Consider the following 27,294-nt stretch of genomic DNA (forward strand, 5'->3'; position numbering starts at 1 on the left):
GGAGGGACTCTTCAAGGCAGAATGTCTGGCCTTCTGGAGTTTGGTTAAGGGTTGCGAAATCCCCACAGCCCTCAAGAAGTGGCAGCCGTAGAGTTAATATACACGCGAACGCTCTCAATTGGAGTCTGGGGCAGGGGCGGGCGGGGCGCCTTACGAGTTTGAACGCGCTGGGCTGTTGACCCGAGGGCCGGCCTGTTGGTGAGGAGCTAATCCTCTCCCCAAACTGCAGATTTCCGGGGCTTCTGTAGAGTCCAAGCTCTTCCATTTTCTTAAAAAAAAAAAAAAAAAAGAAAGAAAGAAAGAAAGAAAGAAAAAAGAAAGAAGGAAGGAAGGAAGGAAAGAAAAGAAAAGGGAAGAAAGAAAAGAAAAAAAATTAAAAAGTTTTTTTTCCCCTTTTTTTTTTTTTTTTTTAAAGCCTCAAGAGTGAGTCAGTGTTGCCCAATCCCCAATCCCGGGCAGGCACGCAGCTCCCGCCCGCGCGTTTAGGGGGGACCTACAACAGAATCATTGGCAAAGCGTTCGGGTGCGGGTCTTCTGAGAGGCCAAGGGACTCCGGACCTCTGGTCTGATCCTCTTTGGCTTGTCTAGAGACAGAAGGAAGAAGATGAGGACGTAAGGAGAGTCCAGGGGACAGGCGGCGACCTCTGAGAAGGGACATCATTTTCGCCTCTCTTCCCCTTAATTTCCAGAACCAGAAACCTTGCTCGGGTGGCTCCAGGAGACCAAAGCTTGAACCCTGAGGTGGACCGAAGGAGCTCGGTCTCAGAAGGCGGGAATGCTCCCGGGCTTGCCCGGATCCTCGGCTCTCCGAACTTCGGCCGCCGAGCGGGACTTACCCCCTGCGCTTCCGGGAAAATGACTGGTCTTCCCAGGTGCAGCGCAGTTTGAGTGCACACTTTCCAATTTTTAGCTGTAGGTAGAGAAGACAGCTTTCTTTCTAGCTGCATCTAGGAACAGGCAAAGCAAAAACTCCATTCTTCGACTTTGGAAAATATATGTGATGGAGAGGAGGTTTGAAGCAGGACCTAGGCGAGAGCCCACCTCCAGTTTGGATGCTCTGCCACTCCGTGGTTTTGCTTTGTGGGCGACCTGCTAACACCCGAACTGGGGTTATTCAGATAGGAGTAGGTAAGTGAGGAGGAACCTGAGTTAACAAGTACCGTCTAACCATAAATTCAGAAGTTCGAAAGGATAAATCCCAATACTTTATTTTGCCTCTTCACATCGCACACATTTGCACACACATATACACAATACACACACACAATTCTCCCTCTTATACCTTTAGGAATATAATACATTTTTATTAATAAGTACAATATACTCACCCTAGAAAGTTTGGAAAACATAAGTTAAAAAAAGAAAATTTAAATCACTCCACAAGGCCATAGTTAGCATTTTTATTTCCTTCTACTTTTTTCTTTCTGTACAGATATAAATTAAATATGCTTAACAAATTTGAGATACTTTTGGATGAAGGTCTTTTTCCATTCAGCAATATAGAATGAGCACCTTTCCCCTGACTTTAAATACTATTCAAACATAATTTTGATTACTGTATTTGGTCATAACGACGTATCATAATTCAATGCCAGTTCTTTACAAGTAGATAGCTAAGATACTTCCTTTTTAAAAAATAAACAATGAAAAAAAATAAAAATAAACAATGATGCAAAGAGCATTCTTTTAAATGTCTTCTCTGCCTGTGGTAATTTCCTGGTATTAGATAACTAGAAGTAAAATTTCTTCATCACATGAACATTTAAGTTTGTGGCTACAAATGGTCAGATTGTCTTCCCAGGTGGGTTCTGCCAGTTCACACTCCTGCCCACCAACACTGCAGTGACTTGCTTGTCTCTCAAGTGTCTTCATTTAAAACTTTTCCTAGTTCTTTTATCTATAGGAACTGAAATAGTTCTGAAATGACCACCCTACCGAAGATGATTTCATATTTTGACTGTGTCTTTTCACCAGGACTTTTTCTACTTCTACCATACAATCTGCATAAACAGGTAAAAGGGGAAAAAAATCCACCTAGATAAGATAAAAAAAAAAAACAGCAAAATCAGGGAGTACATTTTTTATTCTCTAGTGCCTTTAATAAAATGAATTGAAATTTGGATAATGACCCCTACGTCAGTCTTATAAAGTAAAATTACTCATTTTTCTCTTCTTTTTCTAGACAATTTTTTTGGCTAATGAGACTAAACTTTCTTTCTGTATTTTTAAAGATAAATTTAAAATTACTAATTTTAATATGTTGGAAGGACATAACTAATTACTTCTCAACTTTTCATTAAATAGTATTCTGTTTCCCAACTTCTTTTGGACTGTTAGTGGCTCCATCAATACTTCATGTTTATCCAGTTATTTATTTAATTGGTTAAAAATGTGTTGACATTTTATGTATAGTGTGAATGGGTTCAAAATTTAACGATCTTGCAGACTCTCCCTTCCTTCTCCCACATAAAGTCCTCCTGAGAATTAAACATCATGTAAAAAAAAGAAAGAAAGAAAGAAATCTATGAGAGTTAAGTTTTAAAAAAATGGTTCAATGCTAGGAATCATCAATATTTTTTTGAAAACCAGAAATTAAAAATAAAAAACTCTGTAGAAAAAAGACCTCAAAATCACTGGGTCCTAAAGAGTAAATACAAGCATCCACCATCCTTAATCCTCTCCCTCACACTCTGAACCATATTGTCCTATTTTTAATAAGCACGTAATATCCTACAGTGAATACCTCTTCAGTGTAGTAAATAATATCTAGAGATTGTAAGTGAAAAACAATTTCATCATTATCACTAGAAGATTTATGTCCACAATTCTTGAATCTGTTAAAGCGCAAATGTTTTGCTCTTTGTAATTTTTTATGTCTAGAAGCTGCTTTAAAATGTAAAGTCCCTTAAGACATTTTCTTAATCATTGTACTGATAGAATAATTTGAAGCCAAATAAGGATTATAAACACTGAGAAATGGCTTGACTTATTTCTCACATGAAATCATCCATAGAGATCAGACACGATCATCTGCATCTAGAACATGAATCTACTATACCTCCATATCTTGACACCCAACTTTTATAAGCAGTGTGACAGTTGTAATTCTTTTTCAATCTTTTCATCTAAGATCCATAAATTTAGTCTAGTTTTAATTTTTTTTTTACTGTAGCTGACACACAATATTCCATCAATCTCAGACGTACGACATAATGATTCAACAACTCTATACATTATGTTATGCTCACCACGGATGCAGTTACCATCTGTCAGTGTAATTTTTTTAAGATTTATTTATTTACTTACTTATTAGAGAAAGAAAGAGAGAGAGAGAGCTTGAGCGAATGTGGGAGCCACAGGGAGAGGGAAAAAGAAACCCAATCAAGCTGCTCTGGGGTGAGCACCAAGCCTAACATAAGGTAGGGCTTGATTTCAGGACCCTGAGATCACAACCTGAGCCTGAGCCAAAACCAAGAGTCAGATGCTTAACTGATTTCACCACCCAGGTGCCCCCAACGTACTTTTTAGTACAACTGCTTTTAGTGTATAACACATCCTATGTTAAAATATATGATTCTTTATCTTTTAAACTAACATGAATAAAATATAAGTCGATATTGTTTTTTTAATACCTTCCACCGGTTAAAAAATCCTAATGTCAATTACTTCTGGAAAATTCTAATAATGTTTTTGAAATCTAAACGTTATTTGGACATTTGGAATCTAAATATCATTTCAGATGCTGCTTGGAGGCGATTTTATTTATATACAATTCACTGACTGAAATCTGCCTTTTGGTGTCAAACTAAGTTCCCCACACTTATCCGGTTACTATTAGTATTCAGACATGTAAACCAAGAAAAAATCTAAATGAGATCATATTTGAGACATAACCAGACTTTCCAAGGAAAGTAGAAATAATCAAAGCCTTTGCCATCAATAGACAGCTATTCAGGGCGATTATCTTTTACGGCTGCCCAGTGTGAAAGCAGAGTTTGGCAAAATTAGCACTGAACACTGAATATTATGCAAGTACGCATAATTCCTGCAGGAACATACAATTAAAACCCTTGGATTGGTATATATTATGGCATTTATCAGCCTTTCCATCACAAAAACACGATGGTGGAAGGTTTATAGCAAAGCTATAAAAATTCTGATTTGAAATCGGATAAGCAGAGTTTAGCGTAACTCTTTTCTTAATTACAAATCTCCAAAGAAAATTTCAAAGGCAATGAAGACACTTAAGTACATTTTACATTTGATCTTCCAAACTGGACCGGCAATTTGAAAAGCCAAGAGACTGTATTTAATACAAAAGGTAAATTATTTTGTTTTTATCAAAAATAACTGGTAGATTAATACCGAATTTAACTACTAAATCCACTTTTTATAGGGTGATATTATTTCATTAAATTATCTTTAACATAAAGTAGAAAAATGTTTAAGTTTTATTATAGATATCTATCTGGGGGCAAGTTCACTCAAAGGTTCCTGAACTTTGCCAACATTCTGGGTGAAGTTAGTCCTAGTTTCTGGTCAGTGACCTCTCTTCCTGTGAATGCTGCACTAAAAAAGTTTGCAAAACAAGAATCAGCAGTTCTGACCATTTTGTTTTGACTTTGGGGTTTCTTTGAATCCAAAGCTCAAAACCAAACCTGGCGGAGGAGGAGAAGGAAAGGAAAGAAGCCATGCAAACTGACATGAATAAAATACCAGAGAGATGGAAAAAACTTCAAGTCTCTATAAACCAAAGCCTATAAACTTCCACAAATTTCTCTGTGACCCCAAATTTTTAGTTCTGTGCCTGAAACATGTTCCATAAAGAAATATAAGAAAATGCAAAGAATAGTATGAATGTATTTTTACAAACTCTTTATGGTTAATATTTGGCAGAATCGCACCCTTAATCTTGCAGAAAGCAAGAACTTTTAATGCAAAACCAAAAATTTAATAAATATGATGGCAATTATCATAATAAAATGACTTATGGCTACTTAGTGCTTTATGGTTTTCAAAGCACCACTCACAAACCTCCTCTCATTCGATCCTCCCAAATGGATCTCAAAAGGATCTAGCGTCTATTAAATTGAGTCATCAGTGTACCATCTTAAAAATACATTCACTCATTGAAATCAGCAAGATACTGAGATACCTAAAGAGGGCCAATGGTCACATATAAGCAACACATTACTTTGAAAGATATTATTTCCAAAGATCAAAAGCACCTTAACACACTTTGTGGATGATAAATTGTACAAAAGGCTAGTAGAGTCCTGCTCCCTCAAAGGCCAAATTTTACCACCTACTATTTAGGGCTCTGTGAAAGAGATTTCCACCTGCAGTCAACATACGTAGATGACCTCAAAGCAGCTGTTACAGACAGCTTTTTATAATTTCCAGTCTTCAAAAGGGAGGAAAATATCTATGAGAATTTGGAAATAGATCAAACAGTTGGTGTACAATAAAAGGCAACAGCATCAAATACATGTGTTTGAATGAACAAATGAATGGAATATGATTACACAACTATTTTACTGCAGATAATTTTGTGATTTCTCCAAAACTTAGTAAAATCACAAGCTGTATTTGTTACCAATCATATCTTGAACTGATGATATTTAGTCCTATAGTTTAGTGAAATGTTGGTGATATTTAATCCCATGTTTAGTGAAATGTTAGAGAAGCTAGAAATGGTCTCAAGGAGAAAAACCAAATAACTGAATTATTAGATCTAGATACAGTAACAATATCTATAATAAGAAGTAGTAATATCTATAATCCTATTTATTATATTGCTTACTTATATGACAACTCAAGTTCTAAACAGTGAGTTAGGTTCTTTCCATAACTATTAGAGTTCAAATAATAATTTTAGGATATAAACACTATGATTATACTAGCAGTGATGAGGACAGTATGGAATAGAGACGTTAAATAACTTTCCCGGCTCAAGCAGCTAACAAAGAGTAAAACTAAGATTTATATCCAGCCAAGGATTTGAGACCAAATTCTTAGGGATTGAGGTTATTTGTGAATGAGTATATGGTTATTATTTTAAAATAGAAATGATATGGTAAAAATACATAAGTAAGGATCAGAAATGTGGACATGGGTTTATCATGTAGTAAAGGGATATAGTTTCTGCAATTAGATTCGTAAGGTAGACTACTGGTGTAAGTTTTTGAAGAGGCCTTGAAATAATCTTCTATGGATATTTTAAAGCCAAAACTTTCCTCTAGTGGTTTCAGGGCAATCCTGCCAGAAGAGAAGAGACAAAATTCTTTTGGTGAACATAATGATTATAAACACAAACAAAATTTGACAGAAGCGGGTTTGAATTGCAAGTACATTACATCATGTTATGGAAACTAGTACAACTTATTTAGCCTTGCTGACCTTCAGTTTATTCATTTTTAAAATAGGAATAATAGGGGCGCCTGTGTGGCTCAGTCAGTTATGCATCTGCCTTTGGCTCAGTTCATGATCCCAGGGTCCTGGGATAGAGCCCCGCATTGGGCTCCCTGCTCAGCGGGGAGCCTGGTTCTCCCTCTGCCTGCCACTCCCCCTGCATGTGCTTTCTCTCTCTCAAATAAATAAATTTTTAAAAAAATAATAAAATAGGGATAATAATATTATTCCCCCAATAGGGCCCTTATGAAGATTGACTAAAATATGTATGCATAGTAAATGGTATATCAGCATTCAGTAAATGGTACCTACTATGAAAATATTCATTGTCATCAGCATCATCACCATCACCATCATATCCCTTCCAATTCTATGGCAACAAAACCTCTATGAACAAGGCATCACCTTTAGCACCAATGGTAACATATGAAAGTACAAAATATGTAAAAAGCAGGACTCACTACAAAGTACTTTTAAATAATTTTTTAAAAAATGAGATAACATTTTTTCCTTCAATATTTTTTATTCCTGAAATACTTGAATGTCAGCATTTAGCTCTGGTCCATGCATCTTTCTAAGGGGAACAATACACACCCAACAGGAAAAGAGAGATCAGAACCCCCTCCTTTAACCCACTACTGCAACAGCATATATATTAAAAAAGAAAGGATCGGTAAGTGACTTTAAATCTGAGACAAAATGATTTGAATTCATTCAGAGAAGTTCTAGTCTATCAGCAGCCTAGACATTACATTTAAGTATGTGTTTTCTTTTTTTTTTTCCAGGTACTATTTCTTTTTAAGTATGTGTTTTCTAAATAACTGTACACGTACTTAAATCCAATAATTTCTGATGGAATAGTTCTGTATCTTAATTGCAACAGTAGTTGCAGTAACCCTACGTATGTGATAGAATGACATAAAACTATATCTTTTTACACCAATGTTAATTTCCTAGTTTTGATATTGTAGCATAGTTACGTAAGATGTAACCAATGGAGAAAACTGAGTGAAAGCTACACAGAACTTCTCTACACCACTTTTGTAATGTCCTGTGAATCTATAGTTATTTCAAAATAAAAACTGAAAAAAATTCCGTTAATAACTATGACATTCATTTGAACATATAAAATACCTAGCAAATGTAAATTGTAATTATTTTAGGGAGACATTCACATGTACTTGATTCTTATCCTGTTCTACAATTTTTCTTCAAGAGTTTCCTGTGAAAGTAAAGCCAAGTTTTGTGTATGGTATTATGTGTATCCTGGAATGAAAATCAGGACTCCACCCATGAAGGTCTTAGCCAAGATCTGATTATCTGATTCTGGGTTCCTTAGTTCATGCTGACTTCCTTGGCCTGATACATTCTCAAGTATGGATTTGAGTGGTGGAAGAGTTATACATCCTAATTCTGCCACTTACTGAATTAGATAATAACTCTCTTAAAACATCTGGGCTTCAGTACCAGTCCTGGTCTGTGAAGTAGAAGTAATAAACACAGAGTTAAAGTATCAGAAGAGATCTCATAAAGTGCTTAGTGCAGTGCCTCATACAAAGTAAACATTTTGTGAATGTTGTTATTGTTATTGTTTATGCTATTTCAATGTTGAATGTGTATAGAGAGCAAAATGACAATTCAACCTTTTAGAAACGCTCATGGAAACACATACAAAAACTGTATTAAATTGCTCCTCTTAAACAGAATCAGCTTTTAAATAGCATGGCATTTGTGCCAAATTTAATCTGCCACCATAATAGCAAATTTTTGCTAAATTTTGTTTTTAAAACATAGAAAGACCCAGCTTCTGGTCCATAACATGTAATCACAATCTTTGATCTGCCAGGAAGGTCACTGTAAGCCCTACATTTCCAAAATAACCTCTAAAATTTGCATATAAAGTTTTTTATATGAAAAGGTGATACCCTGATTGGTAAATCCTCTGGGAATTTATTTTTGAGCAACTTCATCTTGAAAGTTGTGGTGTTGGTAATAGTAACTGAGAAGTAGGACTGCCTCAATTACTAAGCATTTATGTATACCTGACCTAGACAAACACGAAATACGAAAACCTGAAACTCAGCTCAGTCAACCAGGAATGGAGTACATAATCATGCTTTGTTTTAGGTTCCCTGAGGGATGCAGGGGTCCCTGTGCACCAAGGAAAGTTAAATGCTACCTGCTTTCCACAGAGGAGACTCAGAGAGGAAAAGAGAAAAGGATCCTCCCTGGAGCAGCAGAGAAGGAAGTTAGGTCTCAAAGTGCACTCTTGGACATCCTGTGCTATTTCTGCCATTTACATTTTTGTTGAAAATTTGGCACCTCGCTTTATTCTCTTTATTCACAGATCTTTTTTTCACTGGCAAAAAAATTATACAAAATCTTTAGAAAGTTTTGTACACTTTGGCCTTGATTTATTTATTTGCAATTTACAAAGGAATTTTTGAAATGATAAGGTTGGTCTGAAATTACACATAATTTCTCAACATTTAAAAATGGATAACCAAAAAAAAAAAAAAAAGAAAGAAAATAAAAAAATGAAAATGGGGGCACCGGGTATCTCCGTTGGTTGAATGTCTGACTCTTGATTTCAGCTAAGGTCATGATTTCAGGGTCCTGAGATCAAGCCCCATGTCAGCTCTATGCTCAGTGAGGCGTCTGCTTGAGATTCTCTACTTCCCTTTCCCTCTGCCCTGCCCCATCACTTATACTAAATAAATAAATAAATATTTAAAAAATAAAAATGGGTAATTCTTTTTTCATATCTACTATTTTAATTTTTTTCTTCTTTACATAAAAAGATAAAAGGATAATTGTCACATCTTACTGCTTTTAAAAGCTTTGATTCAACTTCAGGTGGTTTATTTGAGGGATGGTAAAGGGCCTTCTGAAATTAAAATTTTTCTGACTTAGGGAACAGACTTAATTTCAAATATTCTCACCATGGGTTCATACTTTTGACCAAAAAATGTGGTAACTGTAGCTAACAAGTATTTGACAAGAAGTGGTTTTGTTAATTGTAAATCTTATTGAACATGCCACACCAATTCTTTCATCACTATTCGCTTGCTTAATCTCACCGAAGTCCATTAAAATTAGAGCAAATGAGCTCAGTTAAAATATACATACTGAATGCCACTTTGTTTCAAGATGACACAACCACAAATTAAACTTCATACCCTTATTAGTATATTGCATTTACTCAAATTCAATCAACTGCTTCGAAAGTTAACATAAAGCAGGCAAAAAAAATGCTCAGGACTCAAAGTATTATACAACGAATCACAGCAAAAATCTTCCCACATTATATCCACATGAAAATATGCATCATACCTCAATGCAAACCTCAAGGTCCTTACCCAAGACATCTCCAGAGCTTCTCTTTCTAGGTTATAATCCCATCCTTCCATTGTATGGTTCACATACATGCAAACATGCATACATGTAAAAATATATATATCAGAATGCCTTCACTTGTATTTTAGAGTGGATGGTGCATATGTAAATTTTTTCACTGCTAGCTCAAATCTTAAAAATGGTTTCAATTTGGGCACCAGGGTGGCTCAGTTGGTGAAGCGACTGCCTTTGGCTCAGGTCATGATCCTGGAGTCTCAGGATTGAATCCCCCATCAGGCTCCCTGCTTGGCAGGGACTCTGCTTCTCCCTCTGACCCTCTCTCTTTTCATGCTCTCTCTCTCTCTCTCTCATTCTCTCTCTCTCTCAAATAAATAAATAAAATCTTTTTAAAAAAATGGTTTCATTTTTCTTCATTTTCTTTCATACTTTGGTAGTTTCACCTTTTTTTTTTTTAACTAATAGCCAATTTTAACTTTCTTGAATATTTCCTACATCATATTAATGATTGTTGAATATTTCTTTTTTTTACCAAAATTCAGGGGAGCATCAGTGTCTTTACATATATTGAAAATAAGCCCAGGAATTACTCCAGTTATCAACTAAACATTAGCCCCATGTAAGTATATCAGACCTGAATATAATTACTAAGACTAGCAGCCAGTAAATTGTAGAAAAGAAAGTGTCTGGTATTGCCATTCGTGAAACCTACAGAACACTCATTGATTAGATGAGGGTCATTTACTCAATGAGAAAAACAGAATTTCCCTGGGAGCAGAGCTACTTCCTCTTGGAGAGATTCAAGACTATCTGAAGTTCAGGTAATTTACCGTATCAAGAAAGGTGTTAGAAAAGATTCAAGAAAGCTCTCTGAACTTTGGCTCTAGTTGGGAAGATCTAAGCTGTATTTTACAACATTAGGACATTTTGTCGATTGTTACAGCTTGCTTACAGAAATTTCACGGGTAGGAATTTAGCCTAGGAAAATAATACTATGTACAAAGATTAGATTGCAAAAGATGCATCTAGGTATTATTTATAATATTAAAATTGAGAAAATAATCTAGATATCTAAAAATATAAGTCCTTAAAAAAATGTAAGTCCTCGTTTTAAATTGTTGTGGTCAGTCAGGGGCACCTAGGTGGCTCAGCTGGTTAAGGGTGTGCTTTCAGCTCAGGCCATGATCTTAGGTCCTGGATTTGAGCCCTCTGTTGGACTCCCTGCTCAGCAGGGAGCCTGATTCTCCTTCTCTCTCTGGCCCTGCCCCCAACTCGTGGACATGCTCTTTCTCTTTCAAATAAATAAATAAAATCTTAAAAAAAAATAAAATAAATTGTTGTGGTCATTAAACAGATGAGGTATGAAAGAGACTGGGCTGTGGAAAGATGATTCCAATAAATCATAAATGAAAAAGTATAAAACAAAATTTAAGGCATGATTTCATTTCGTTTCATATGGGAATATGTGGAAATGCATATGGGTATGTAGGCATATCTTTATGTATATAAACATAAATGTTCATTTTATACATGCTATGGGAGAATTGGTCATTTTTGTACTTGTATATACTTTTCCAGTCTTCTAACATTCTCTTGTAGTCAGGAAAAAAACACAATTATTTTAAAACAAGTGGGACCATATCAAACTAAAAGCTCTGCACAGCAAAAGAAACCATCAAAAAATCAAAAGATGGGGCACCTGGGTGGCTCAGTGGTTAAAGCCTCTACCTTCAGCTGGGGTCATGATCTCAGGGTCCTGGGATCGAGTCCCGCATTGGGCTCTCTGCTCCACAGGGAGCCTGCCTCCTCCTCCTGTCTCTCTCTACCTGCCTCTCTGCCTACTTGTGATCTGTCTGTCAAATAAATAAAAAAAAAACTTAAAAAAAATAAAAAATAAATAAAAAGACAACCTAAGGAATAAGAGAAAATATTTGAAACCATCTATCTGATAAGCAGTTAATATCCAAAATATGCAAGTAACTCATATAACTCAACAACAAAAACACATATAATCCAATTAAAAATGGACAAAGGAAGCAAATAGACATTTTTCCAAAGAAGACCTACAAACGGCCAACAGATACATGACAAAGTGCTCCACATCACTAATCATAATGGAAATGCAAATCAAAACCACAATGAGGTATCACCTCTCCAACTGTCAGAATGGCTATTATCAAAAAGAAAAAAGGAAAGTGTTGGCAAGGATGTGGAGAAAGGGGAACCCTTGTGCAATGTTGGTGGGGATATAAATTAGTATTATCACTATGGAAAACAGCTTGGGGGGTCCTCAAAAAATTAAAATAAAACTATTATATGAGCCAGCAATCCTACTTCTGGGTAAATGTCTGAAGGAAATGAAATCACTATTTGGAAGAGATACCTGTGCCCCTCATGTTCACTGCAGCATCATTTACAATAGCCAAGACATGGAAACAACCTAGTGTCTATGGACAAATGGATAAAGAAAATGTGGGAAATATATACAATGAAATACAATTTAGTCATTTAAAAAAAAAGAAGAAAATCTTGTCTTCTGCAACATGTGATGGATTTTGAGGACATTATGCTACAGGAAATAAGTCAGACAAATACTGTATATTCTCACTTATATGTGGAATCTAAAAATGCCAAAGTCAGAGAAATAGAGTAGAATCGTGGCTGAAGGGAGTTGTACAGCAAAGGAAATGGGAAGATGTTAGTCAAAGGGTACAAATTTCCAGTTATAAATAAATTCTGAGGGTCTCGTATACAGCATGATGACTATAATTAACAATACTCTATTAGAGACTTGAAAGCTGATGAGAGAATGTATATCGAGTGTTATCAAAACAAAAAAAATAATAAAATTATTTTTAGTCAAAAATAGCCACACAATACAAATTGTGAATTCTATTCTTAGTTGTTTGTCAGGATGCTGTTACTTAAGTGAGAACTATTGCCTTCTAACTCTAAAATATTTAAAACTAGGTATTTAATATGCTTTGATAAGATATTCTGTAATATTTTTCTTTGGCTCTGCAGAGCATAACATTATCAACATACTAGAAGGCCCTCTCATGCTTCCCTCTAATTATTGCCTTTTTCCCCTACAAGGATATCCAGTAACCTGATTTTTAACAGCCTTGATTAGCTTCCCAGTTTTTGTATTATTTTATATGAAGGAAATCATTGGGTTTTGGTAAAGAGTGCTTTTCAATTATAAATCTGTCTTCAATAAAACAAGTATTTTGACATTCTTCCCAAACATACAAGAGAAGTTGAAATTAATTAGAAAGATAAGAAATAAATTTACCATTAAATACAGAGTTAAAAATTGTAAGGAAAGTACTTAGCAAATATGCACTTTAATTTTATTGACACTGAAATGGAAAATGCAAATGGAAATTTTGACAATGTTTTGAGCCTTCTGAAACACAGCTGAGTTCACCCGCAATTTACACACATACACACACACATACACAAGCCTAATAAAAATAACCATAGTAAACTACACTAATTTCTAAGGAAATTCCTCATTTTTAAACAATTAGTACCACATTTTTCTTCTTATTAGCCCCACAGGAATTACAATGCATATATGAATGCATGTGCATATGTCTTGTGTGTATTTGTGTGTGTGTGTAAATTGCTTCAACATCTAAAAGCATACATTAGAACCAGATAAGCATGAGCCTCAAAACCACAGTCATACGCATATTCATTTTCATGTACTTTTCATATTCATGTTTGAAAACTGCTATATATTCAAAGAAAAAATTCATTTCTAATATAATTTCAAATTATTTCAAACTTGCACTGCTTTTAATAACTTTTATTGTTTTTAACATGTGACATTTTATCCCCATTAGCAACAACAGATGTCTAATGCATTAAAAAGGAAAATCCTGCACATATGTTGAAATAGAGGACTTTCCTGAAAGGAAAGCATGTGCTTTGATTTATATTAGTCAAAATTTAGATACTGTACTTGTGCTATTTCAGGAAATGAAAAGGTGAGGAAACGGTTATATACTAGTAAACCAGAGCAAAATTCTCCACAGAAACCAAAACAGTTTCAGTGGGAGCCACACAAGCTAAGTTAACACCTAGACTATGGTCATATTAGCCCCTAGAGAGCTAATTCGTACAGAACAAAACCCTGTCTCTTGGTTCATTTGTGTTACATAGTATTTACAACTCTTTTGTTCACATTTAATTGTTAAAAACTCATCAGTCATTGACAAAATGAAAATCTCGGTGAATGCTAAAGAGAAAAGATCACAAGTGTTTACTTACTCTTCCCCAAATCCATTATCTTCACTATGAGTCAAAGGGAACACAAAGGGCAAATTGAAAAATAACAAAGGATAAATCCCATGTTATTTATTCGGCTGGTGTTTTGCCTCAACTCTCACAAGCACTTCTGTGGATTTAGCTCCACACTGCAGACAGTGCCATGTGACGAACCACAAGACAGTAGGGACAGCAATTAATTGATTGAACAACTACTATGCTGCCTACAAATTCTATGTCACCCAATCCTTACAAAATACTATGATGAATATTAATAAATCCACTTCAAAATAAAAAACCAAGTTCAAATTAGGTATATCCTGTCCAAGCTTAGAGAGTGGTGGAACTAGATTTTGACCTAGTTGTGTCCTTCTCTAGAGGTAACAGTGACAAATGTTGCCGTAATGGAGCTCTATGCCCTGTCAGTTAGCTGAGGACAGCATACACTCCTTGCAAACATTGTGTGTGTGTCCAGTTTGGTAAGGAACTTTTACAAGCATAAACTGAAGGGACTCCTTTAAGAGTTACCATCAATTCCTATGGTTTCAATCTATACCAACTTTCAATAGTATATTTGTTGCTAGTAAGATGGTTTGTATTTCATGCGATTTGTATTTTGTTCCCTTACTCTCATTTTCTGTATTATTATTGCTTTGTGTTCATAGAGTGTGAAAGAAATCGTTTCTTGCATCTAAATTCGGCTGTTTTCTTAGATGCTTCAGAAATATGTGACACACTTGTATAGCTTCGTACTGGCTGATACAGTAACAAAAAGGCTACCACCTCAAGACCACATAATCCTTGGTATTTCCTCCATGTGATGCATTTCATTAGTCTCTGGTTCATAATTAATCATAAGGTAGGCTGTCAGCTAAAATACCCTGTATGTGATGTTTATTGTATTTATGGTGCTTGGGGAACAAAGGGGTGGTGTGGAATACATAAGCATTAGACAAATCTGTGTTTTGGCAGGTGTGTCCTACTAATCAAACTGAATATCACAACCTTTGTGCTAGTGGACAGAGTTACTGTCCATTTTTTTCTTTTCTTCTTTACTCGATTTTCTTACTCTTTAGCAAAATTAAAACTAAATTGAGATGATCCTCTAAATGCGAAATGTTAACCTTAAAACAGAGAAAACTTGCTTGTAAGAGTATCTATTTCATCATCTCCACAAAAGAAAAACACAACTTATGGGCTGAAACTAAGTCTGGTTCGTATCTATATTCAGTTCCGGTATAAGACATAATTTGCCAAGTTATAACGCCAAGAAACCCAAAACAATGTCAAGAGCAGCAGCAAGATCAGAAATGCCAGGTCCTACTTATAAGAGGACAGTGTGGACAAACCCCAAGGAAGCATTTTTTAAGAAGAAAGGGTACTATTCAGACTAACCTAAACTATGAATCTGAGGGTGGCAGGAAACGTTTCATGGAGGCTGACTGCAAATTTACTACTGAGTGGATCAAGTGACAAAAAGTGAATACAATTCTCAGATTTATGACATTTAATTCAAAAATAGAGGTTCTCCTGAAATAAAATTCAAACCATTGGGAGAATTTCCATGTCAGAAGATAAGATTTATAACATTTTCATCATCAGCTTAAAGTATAAGGCCATTCTTATGTCTCTGATTTTGTGGATGTTCTTTGGATTACTTCACTTGCATAAATCTGTTTTTCCTTCATACTGACTGATTTGCTACAAGTCAGTTGTAGTTGCTTTTTAATATTTCTATATCGTTAGTAATTGGCTTTCAATGTACGACACTGTATTACAGTTCTACTAGCTCTTCATTGATCATTCATGCCACAAGGATAAATGGTTATGTATAACAAAAAATAAAATCGTTATAGATCAATTTTTATTCCCTTCACTTCTCTCTCCCCACATAGCTTCCCCCCTCCCCGGCCCCGTTCATGCTGTCACTCTCTTGGACTCACTGACTGAATTTTACACAGTAGCATATAAAATTAAAAGTTTCTTTTCTAGAGTCTTTCCTTCTTTTAAAATACATGCAGATTATGTTTCCTATAGAAATTATAGAGAAAGAAACATGAAGATATATTTTACTCTATCAGTGAAGTTAATAGGCTACATAAGTATCTCTTTGGGGGGAGAGAGGTTGACAAAATGATCAAGAAGGTGCACAATTTCCTGACTCCTCTTTCCCCAGTCAGTGTGCATGGTCATTCTTATGCATAGCCCTAAACTAAGTAAGCACACAAATGTCATAGCAAGGAGAGAGTGAAAAGCAGCAATAATGTAGGCTCAGTTTACATTTAAATTGGACTGGATCGGATTGTGTTTTCTTGCTCTATTCTGCATCCAGTTCTTGTGCTAACTTTCATTACTTACTTCACAAAAATCTATCAAATTATATACTGGATGCTTACTATGGACTTGGCTCTGTTTGCAACACCATTTTCTTATTTGGTTAAGATATCTTGCCTAAAATGAGCTCACAGTAGAATGTCCCTCATTCATCCAGCTGATGAGATATGTGGGAACCTTAGCAACACTAGCTATTGGGATAGAATAGAAGACACGTAGTTAATATATTTTAAGTTCTGTAGTAGCTTACACTTCAATGCCCTTAGGTTGAGGCTGCTGGGAAGAGGTACATTGGCAGGCTGAGTAAAAGGGCCATACACCTAGCATGCAGACTATGATGAGGTCTGAAAGAGTAAATTCTCAGGTAAGAGCTACATTGAAGCCAAGATTCGTGACTGTTTTGTTCACTACTTGATAAAGAATCTGCTAGTTACCTAAAACTATCCATTCTCCCCTTCCTCCTTTAGCAATAGAAACTGTGAAGGTTGCATTTGATATGGCTATCGAGCTAATGACTCTATTTTAGAGGCTCACTTGCAATTAGTTGTGGCTATGGGACTATGATCTGGTAATGGGGTATGAGCAGTAGTCACAAATAATTTCTAGATATGGCTCTTAAAAGATGGACATGTCTTCCCTTGGCCTTTCTCCTTTCTCAATGGCTAGAATCCAAAACTGAAATGAGACCTGGGGTGGCCTTGTGGTCTAAGAGGTGGAAGTCATATTTTGAGGATAATAGAGTAAGAAGTTAAATCAACACGGCTCAGCCATTGAGCCAAACCTATAACACCTATCCAAATTTTTAATAAAGTAAATAAACTGTGCTGTTTAATCCACTTTATTTTTCAATTTCTTTATTATAGTGTCTTATCCTACTTAATATATCTTCCCCCAGGTGCCTGGGACAGTGCCTGACATATAATAGGGTCTCGTTAATATTGTGCACCATGAAGGGGTAGAATAAACTCACACTGCACAAGTTTTTAAGCCTGAGGCCCAGGAGTACACACAGGCAAGGACTAAGTTGAAACTGTCCTAACCATGGTAAGCTGATATGAGAGAGGGAGTGCTACACCTTATGCCTTTCCCTCACCTGTTTATAACACACCGCAGTTCCTCATACCCAAGTTTCATCTCACAAGGTACCATTCTGAGGGTTTAGAAAAGAAAAACACTCTAACTCTACAAAATGAAAGAGGGCATGAAATGGGACAGAATAGAAATTAGCTCGTGTACATTATAAAACACGACTCAAAGTATTGTCATTCTGCGACAGTATAAACAATATAAATTTGAATGTAATATAATTAAAAAAAAGTTATCTTATCTAAATTTAAAATTTCAAATCATAAGAAATTAAGTATGCTTTTAGTTCATCTGTCTTTTGTGACTTTCCCTTTGACAATGCAGATGTGGGCTAATAGTACTAAATTACAGAAAATTGTAACTGTTAATTGTTACAGTCTTGCCTCCAAATAGGGGCAATAAAGCTTTTAACTTAAGTATGTTTTCCATTTAAGTTATTGTTGGGCTCAATGGTTTTTGCAACCTAGATTACTTCATTTGAGTATCAAGTTTCAGGGAACACAATCTCAAAATCACTTCTCAAGAACTGTCAATATCTCAGCTAAGAAAGACAGTATTGGGGCACCTGGGTGGCTCAGTGGGTTAAGGCCTCTGTCTTCGGCTCAGGTCATGATCTCAGGGTCCTGGGATCGAGCCCCACATCCGGCTCTCTGCTCAGCGGGGAGCCTGCTTCCCTTCCTCTCTCTCTGCCTGCCTCTCTGTCTACTTGTGATCTGTCTGTCAAAAAAAAAAAAAAATTAAAAAAAAAAGACAGTATTTATAGAGGATAACCAGAAGTAGATATATTATTCAAGACACTCAAAAATCTATGATAGGACTAAACCACACAATTAGAAAGAAATTACCCTTTGGTAACATTATTTTTAGTTAATCATTTTTGTCACCATACTATCCTAAACCTATGTTAAATAACATTATTTTCAAAAAAGGAAGAACCCTGGGTAATTTATTGGGTATTTAATATACAGATATTGTCATATGAAACTGAATGCTTCCTTTTCCGATTAACTTAAGCAAAAAAAGAAAAAAAAATCTTTCAGGCAGGTCACAGTATCAGGAACAGTTGGACTTCTCCTGGACTGTGTGTGTGTGTGTGTGTGTGTGTGTGTGTGTGTTTCCCTTACGGACTCTAAGGATCTCACAATTTTTTGTGACACTTGTTCATATCGTATACTAGAGTTCTTAGAGCCAAGTTTCTGGATCCACCATTAAAAAATACATAGAACAAGAAAGATAACTAGCCTACTGGAATTCCTGACATCTTAAATGTAAGTCCTCAAAAAAAAAAAAAAATAGAACAATGCTTCAGCTAATTTACATTTTACTTTCTATCCTTGGTTTCTTTTTGTTTTTTGTTTTGATTCATTTATCTTGCTTATTTTTAATATAGGTCTTCCTACTGACTTTTTTTTCTTTAAATCATCTACTCAAATCTTTTTCTGGAATTGTTACTTATAAACACATGAATTTTTTTTTAAGATGTTCTTGCTTAAGAATTTTTTGTTTAGTTTCACACTTACTCTTGTCATTTTTATAACAACTGGTTGGACCTAGGTTGCTGTATTTCCTTGTATCATTGCTCACCACATTCTTATATCATTCTTGGTAACTTAAGAATACACTTGACCTTTTGTTGTTGTTAAGAGGAAAATGGTATTTTCTGAGTCTTTCCACACTTGTCCATATGTTTAAGTGTGACTTTGGCTCATAATGTGAACTTGATGGGATATGATATTCTTTTGGCATGTGTTCTTATGGAGAAGACCTACATAGCCTTTCTTTTTTAAGTAAATAATCTATGTTCTCCATCTGAATGCCTATAGGATGGTTTCTTTATCTTCTTCAACATTTTTCTGAAAATAGTAATGGGCGTGGACCTGTTTTCATTCACTTTGCTTGGAGTGTGCCATTCCATTCCGTGAACTGGGTTAACTGTTTTTCCCACTCTGGAGAATTATTTTATGTCTTGCATTATTGATTATTGCTTCTTCTCGATGTGTCCTACTTTCTTCTTGGAAAAATGACTTATCTCTAATTTCATAAATATCACTCTACTTGAAATTGTACTGCCCCATCAACCCCCATTCCCCTTCTGATTATTTTTTCTCTACAGAATAATTACCATCTTTGGTTTTTCCACTCCTTACTTCTTCCTCACACATACTCCCATCATGATCTCCAGCATTACACAGCTTCAAAGGCCACTGATATGCTGTTATATTCCGAATTTTACCTCCAGTTCAGACCTCCCTCACACACCCCAGACTAACAAGTCCAATTGCCACCCAACAATTCCACTTGGATTTCTAACTCACGTCTCAAACTCAACATGTCCGAAATGGAACTCTCTCCCCTGAAATGTGCTCCACCACAGCCTTCTCCATCTCAGTAATTGCCAATGCCCCCCTATTTTTTCTCAAATAAAAAGCCCTGAGGTCCTTCTTGACACCTCCCCCACACACCTCATATCTTAAGTGAATCCTACTGGATCTGCCTTCAAAACATAGCTAGAATCCAGTCATTTCTTTCCAATTCTAACTCTAATGTTACCATCCAGTTTGTGTCACAATTGCTTCTCACCTAGATAATGGGAAGGTCCTCCTAACCAGATTCTGTTCCCCTCAAAGAAAAGCCATATACCCCATAGACCTTGGCACATTGCTGGGTCAGCATTATTTCTTCTACATGGGGATGTCATCAAGTGAACACTCTTGAGTTCTGACACCTGTGGTGGAGTGATATCTTCATATCGTGACCGGAATGGACCACTCCTTAAATGGTTGTGCCATCCTGAGGAATCAGGAAAAAAGAGGATTGATGTTTCAGCAAAGAACTAACTATCCTCCCAACTTGAACTTCCACAGCCTCAGATTGGGTACTTCCCTCACTACGTTCTAGCAACTATTTCATCACACAAACCTCCAGCTCTCTGTAACAATTAGGGGGGAAGGTCTTCCTTTTCCTCTAGCTCAGGGTCAGCTGTTGCAACTTCTTCTTTGCAAAAGAAAATAAAACAGAGAATTTACAGATTTTTTTTTGCCTTTTTTTTTTTTTGCCTTTTACCTCCTCACCAGTATTTGTGCTAGTGCTGCTATAAAAAAAAATGCTAAATATGTATGGGTATACACGCATACACACACACATACATATATGGGACATATATAGCTATAGCAAGACTAGATATGTTTATTGAACAATTTCAGAATCCAGTTAGTGGCAATATTTGATTAAATATCTGTGGGAGGAAACAGTCTCCAAATTTATTTATTTGTTTATAAAGATTTTATTTATTTGTCAGAGAGAGAGAGAGAGGGTGAGCGCGAGTGCACACACAAGCACGGGGAGCATCAGGCAGAAGGAGAAACAGGCCTCCTGCTGAGCAAGGATCCTGATGCGGGACTCAATACCAGGACCCTGAGATCATGACCTGAGCTGAAGGCAGATGCTTAACCAACTGAGACACCCAGGCATCCCTCAAAATTAGTATTTTTAAACTAGGTATTTGTAATATCTGATTTTTGAGGAATATGTAATACTCCATTTTACTGTTCAAGTATATTAGCTAAAATAGAAGGTTAAGATAACACTGAAGTAAATTAAGAAATATTTAACCTGTGATAGTACCTGAATTTTTTGTACATTTCTAAAGAGACTAATAATCAATAAATAAGTATTTATGGACTGCGCATTTAGCACATTATGGAGCCCATGAGGAATTTGGGAAGATCCCAGTTTCTTAAAACAATTAGACATCTCAGGAAGAAAATACTAATAAATGAAACAGATTCCAATATGAGTCACTTAACATTAAGCTGTGCTGCAGGGAGTCTCAATGATGTGAACTCTGGAAATGCCATCTCTGTTGGAGTTGTAAATACACCGCACCCAAACTAACTTCCTACTACCATGAAAATATCCAGTCTGTCCGTCTTGGTAGGAGACTGTACTCCACATGATCACTTGGATGGAGGAGAGGGTGGTCTGAGAGCAAGAGATGGATTAATGATGGTTCCTAGGTTTTTAGGCTAAGCAATGAGATAAATCAATTACTGAGCTTATGGGAGGAACAAGTTATATCAGAGTGACAATAAGTTCAAGATGTCTGTGAGAAAGTGTCATATCAAGTGGACACTTGAATATGAAACTTTAGCTCAGACAACATACCACCTACTATGGAAAATGGAGGTTATATGCCTCCTGTTACCATTTCTTGGTAGCAAGGGCATAGATAAATTATTGAACCTCCTCCAATTAGTGTCCCCACCCTGAACTTTGAGTCTTCAGGGAGTGAGACAGGAATATAGGAATAGTTTCTCTTCAGACAGAACTGGATCATCAATTATTTTCCTCGTTTACCCTTTAAACCCTTCTTTTGCACTTAGAATTGAATGCAAATGCTACATCAACATCTACAAGATATGCATAACTTAGTCCTTATTTAAAATAATAGTATGAAACACATATCAAGTGCTAGGCACCATTTTATATACTCATGACAACCAATGACGATGTACATATTCTCTCTCTTTCACAGGAAGCCTGGGGGAGTAAGTAACCTATCTAAGGTTACACAGGTAGTGAGAAGTTGAGCCATATTTGAACCCAGGCTGACTGGCTCCAGAATCTGGGCTGTCATCTACTACACTGTTCTCCATGACTATACTATTCTATTCTATTCTATTCTATTCTATTCTATTCTATTCTATTTTTCAGTCTTTCAAGATTCATTGTTTATGCACCACACCCAGTGCTCCATGCAATACATGCCCTCCTTAATACCCACCACCAACCAGGCTCACCCATCCCCCCATGCCCCTCCCCTCCAAAACTCTCAGTTTGTTTCTCTGAGTCTACAGTCTCTCACGCTTCGTCTCCCCCTCCGACCTCCCCCAACTCACTTTTCCTTTCCTTCTCCTAATGTCCTCCATGTTATTCCTTATGCTCCACAAGTAAGTGAAACCATATAATTGACTTTCTCTGCTTGGTTTATTTCACTCAGCATCATGTCCTCATGATCATTCTTTCTTGCCAGAGAAGGGAGAAGCGCTCTGGACTTCTAAAATGTCTTCTAGCACTAGCAGTCTATGAGTTTACTGAAGTGCTTTTTTTATAAGTAGTTTTTCCAGTTCTGCAAGTGTAATGTTTTAAGAATTTTATAATAAACTAAACCAAAAATGATTATCTAATTTAATCTAAGGAAATGACATGGATTCTTAATCTGCCTTCTATTCTATCCTACCCTATCTTATCCTATCCTATTCTCCAATAATACGATCCTCTGCCATACCTATTAACTCAGGGAAAAGACAAAAGCTAAAACACCTTGTGACTGAAGCTTCTGTTGCTGACGCATTCACAAATAAAATCCAACAGTCATTCTGTTTTACCAAAGCTGACTGTGAAATTCTCTCTCTCCCATTTAAAATGTATATTAAGGGGTGTCTGAGTGGCTCAGTGGGTTAAAGCCTCTGCCTTCAGCTCAGGTCATGATCCCAGGGTCCTGGGATCGAGCCCCGCATTGGGCTCTCTGCTCAGCGGGGAGCCTGCTTCCCCCTCTTTCTCTGCCTGCTTCTCTGTCTACTTGTGATCTCTCTGTCAAATAAATAAATAAAATCTTTAAAAAAATAAAATAAAGTAAAATAAAATGTATATTAAACAAAGTACTGTAAAATGTTTAAGTGAATCTCTATAAAATATCTGGGTGCCCGATTTGTCATGTAAGAATCAATATAATGAACATAAGAGTGAATAAATGTTACAAGAACCAACAAGTGGAGTTGATTTTTCCTAATAATTCTATCAGAGTATAGGCTATTTTGGAGAATGGCCCTGTTAAAAAACAAACTAAACAGAACTCATTTGCAGTGTCTTTTCTTCAGATAGTCTGAGCCTGCCAAGATGCTTCAATTTAACATCTCTGTCTTTCTCTTCAGAATATTTTTAACAATTATTTATCCCCGGCCCAAAAACTTGGCTGTGAAATTAAAATTGTCATTAAAGTTGCTTATGACTACTAATGGCTATTTTAATTTTTCTGTCATTGTATGTCTTTCATATTCCATGGGAATAGTTCCACTCTTGAACAGAACTGCATCTAAATGGTTCCATTATAATTAAAGCAAAGAGACTGTGATTAATATTTGCTCTTAACACACAGCTGATAGTGAAATAGAAGAGTATGTTTTCTTTGATAAACATTGTTCAAGGTTCTAAGACCTTGGAAGACACCAAGAGGATGAGACAAGACCAGTGGATTCTTGTTTCCTCACTGTCTCACTGTGCTCTATCTAGAACTGAATCCAAAAGAGAGAAGGGGACATCAGCCACATTGAAGGGCAGGCATGGAAGGCTCGGACAGGCCTTGGAAAAACGGCAAAGGCCTTAGTACCACAATCATTCCTTTCTTAACAACTTTCTTTGACTTCCAATCCCAGCTTTCTTTCCAGTTTGTCCCAGTGTCCTTCGTCTACCCTGGGGCCCTCCCTTCCTGAGAAAAATGTCATACAAACGAATTCACTTAAAGGTGTTAGTGAGCTAATGTGTTACCTCACCTTGAGGCCTCTGCCTTCCAATAGAGGAGCCTGGAGAGGACAATGCCAGGCCCCAACTTAATGAGTTACCAGTGAAAGGTTTAAAGCATGACTATGGAAAGAATCAAGTGGTTTTGGAGGAAGCCTCTCCTGCTCCCCTTCAAACCACTTTTCTGCTTATTTTACTCATTTTTGGTACAAAAGTTTAGGCCCACAGTTGGCCACAAGCAGTTTGCAGAAGGAAACTCATTCTCATCACTTAGGAAAATGCTTGCAGGTTCCAGATATTGCCAAATTGTGGCATTAAAAGCAGTCACAGGCAAAACTTTTTTATCTATAAACCTGTCAGATGAGATAACTTCAAAAATGCTTTCAAGTTTATACATTTTTGAACTTTTTTATATTACTGATCTGATTCCTTCATTTGATAGATGAGGAAACTAATGTTTCCAAAACTCCCTGAATCCAGTCCTTTCCTTTCAGATTCATTCTCCTGTTCACATGCCCCATAGCTATTACCATGTGTAAGTTCTCATAAGTAAACTGATGTACTTACCTAATGTATATTGTAGGTTGATGCAAGAATTTCCAAAATATAATCACATAGCTGTCTAACCCATCCCCGCACCGTCTGTTCACAGGGTGATACTTCTAGAATATAAATCTGATCATGTCCTTTCCTTACTTAACATTCTTCAGTTTTCCCAACTGCATTTAGAATAAAATCCAAATTCCTTAGTATGGCACACAAAGTTAGTGATCTAAACTTTGTGTCATTTCCAGACGTCCTCACACCGCTTCCTTCTCCAGCCCTGTAAGACTCCTCCCAAGCCCCCGAGCAGGTCACAGAGGCTCCTGCACCCCTGCCGTTGCCCATGCTGCTCCCAGAGTCTTTCCTATCTTCTATCCAGGTGCCCGTCTAGAGTAAAGCTGAGCTAAAGGGTACTTCAGAAACATTGCAGTGTATGCTTCCTGTAATATTTATAAATATTCACTTCTGCTGAGGACAATGGAGAACATGAAGCATAGAAATAAGGCAAAGAAAATAGATGACATTACATATGGAAATAAGTAACAAAAGGACATCTTAGACATCACAAAAGTAAGTAGGAAGGGACAGAAAAACTATGTAACATCAAATAGCCATGGGGCTCTCAGGGAATTCCATATTCATGAGGTCTTGGGCTCCCTGTTGGTAATGTCCTACCTGGGCCTCTTGTTCTCTGGCCCAGAAAGATTAAAATCCATAGGTGCTCAGAAGATAAGAGTCAAGTTCTGGCTGTGGACGACACCATTTGCCTCTGTAATAGAGCAAGTTATTTGACCTCCAGGCACCCTCCATCACTGCTCACCCTTACCTTGGACCTCTTTAACCATCCCATCAGCAAGGAAGGCTGACAGAGGGACAGAGAGGGAGAGATCACTGTGAACCTGTGTATTGCAGGACCTGGGGAACATGGACCTCCCTGCATGCTTGCAACCTATTCTAGTATATTAACCTACTTGACTTCCTTTTCTTGCTGTGTGTTTTGAGTTAATAAACCATGTGACATGTGCATTTTAATTTGGTCTGTGGGCTTGTGTTTCTCTCTGGGACAGACTTCCTGGAAGTGTAGCGGGAGGCTCCCATGGCAGGGAGGTAATTTCCCAACCCAGAAAGCCATCCTGTCATCTCCGACCAGGTCCACAGTCCTTCCTTGGCGCTCTGTGAAAACATCTATGAGAGCAGTTAGCTCTCCATGTTACAAAACTGCTTTCATATTTTACTTCTCATTAGACTGGGACATCCTTGATGTCAGGGACTAAATCTTCTTACTGCAAGCACGTAGCATAATTAGAGACTGACCTCTTTTTGTTAAAGAGTCAAAAAACATGTTGTAAATAATTAGTGCCACTTGAAACCAGAATTCGGGTCTTCAGAATGCACCATCAGGCAGAACCAGAAGCTTACAGTCTCTCAAGGTCTTGAGTAGGGAAGAGTGAGAATAAAATGCATCACTTAAAGCTATGTCTTCCCGGAAGTGTCTGAGGTGGGGAAGGCAAAGGTATTGATCTTGGCTAACAATAGGGAAAGACCGAAGTCAAATAGAAAACAAATGATGAGCTAGGATTTCTAAAATCCTACCAGGGTTCAAAGCCTTTTGCACAGAGTAATGGAATCAGTGTCCCCCAGATATCTTCCTCTCCACCATCTTGAGAGGCAGGAATGACAACATATATCATCTTCACTCTAATTCTGGATAGACCATATCTGTTAGATGAACACTAACCTCGATTAAAAGTTTCATGGCCAGGGCACCTGGGTGGCTCAGTGGGTTAAGCCGCTGCCTTCGGCTCAGGTCATGATCTCAGGGTCCTGGGATCGAGCCCCGCATCGGGCTCTCTGCTCAGCAGGGAGCCTGCTTCCCTCTCTCTCTCTCTCTGCCTGCCTCTGCGTCTACTTGTGATCTCTCTCTGTCAAATAAATAAATAAAAATATTAAAAAAAAAAAAGTTTCATGGCCCTCCACCCAGTTCCTTAGTCTTGTTAGGACTTCAGTGAGAGTGACAGGGATTTTTAAAATTAAATGCCTATAGAGGGAGAGGTAGCTACTTACAACAGTCTCTTTGAGCAGAAACCGAGGCAAATAATCTTGGTACTTTTCTGCGTCCCACTGAGTGCAATTCTTTCCGTCTCTTGTGATTTAAGTCTTTTATCATTGACCCCCACATATGAAGCCTGATTCTTTTTCTCTATCAGTCTTGGTCAGTTGTTCCAGCTCTCTCTTTCACTCTTTTCACATTCTTTTCACTCTTGATCTCTTCCTTATTTTCACTGTTTTTTCCTTCTTGTCTTTTTCTCTTCTCTTTCCAGCTCTTTTGGTCCTCCAGCAGGGTCTCAGAAAATGTGATTAGGAAAGTATCTGCAAAAAGATAGAAGTGCAAAGCAAAAGCATTGAGTTCCAGGGGGCGCCTGGATGGCTCAGTGGGTTAAGCCACTGCCTTCGCCTCAGGTCAGGATCTCAGGATCTCAGGATCTCAGGATCTCAGGATCTCAGGATCTCAGGATCTCAGGATCGAGCCCCATTGCAGGGGGCTCTCTGCTCAGCAGGGAGCCTACTTTCCCCTCTCACTCTGCTTGCTTTTCTGCCTACTTGTGATCTCTGTCTGTCAAATAAATAAATAAATAAATAAGTCTTTAAAAAAACAAAGAAAAGCATTGAGTTCCAAATGAAGCGGGGATTTCCCCAGCCGGAGTTGGCACCCGCACTCTACCAGAACCCAACCGTAAAATTCTTCTAGAAAAATATCAAGACATGCTTCAT

At 37.0% G+C, this 27,294-nt stretch overlaps 1 long non-coding RNA gene across 2 annotated transcripts; it reads right to left on the reverse strand.

Moving 5' to 3' along the window:
- Positions 1–213: 213 nt before the first annotated feature.
- On the reverse strand, positions 214–26,783 carry LOC116877144. Of its 2 annotated transcripts, none has more exons than XR_004384553.1 (3): positions 26,587–26,783; positions 20,110–20,250; positions 214–268 (listed from the first exon to the last, which is right to left on the reverse strand). It is a non-coding gene; the product is annotated as an uncharacterized LOC116877144 (long non-coding RNA). The 2 variants fall into 2 exon arrangements; XR_004384554.1 differs by lacking the exon at positions 214–268 and adding an exon at positions 2,230–2,477.
- Between the last annotated feature and the right edge of the window lie 511 nt (positions 26,784–27,294).

This window comes from Lontra canadensis, unplaced genomic scaffold (assembly GCF_010015895.1).
Source record: "Lontra canadensis isolate GAN:19392208 unplaced genomic scaffold, GSC_riverotter_1.0 scaffold2, whole genome shotgun sequence".
NCBI classification, from domain to species: Eukaryota; Metazoa; Chordata; class Mammalia; order Carnivora; family Mustelidae; genus Lontra; species Lontra canadensis.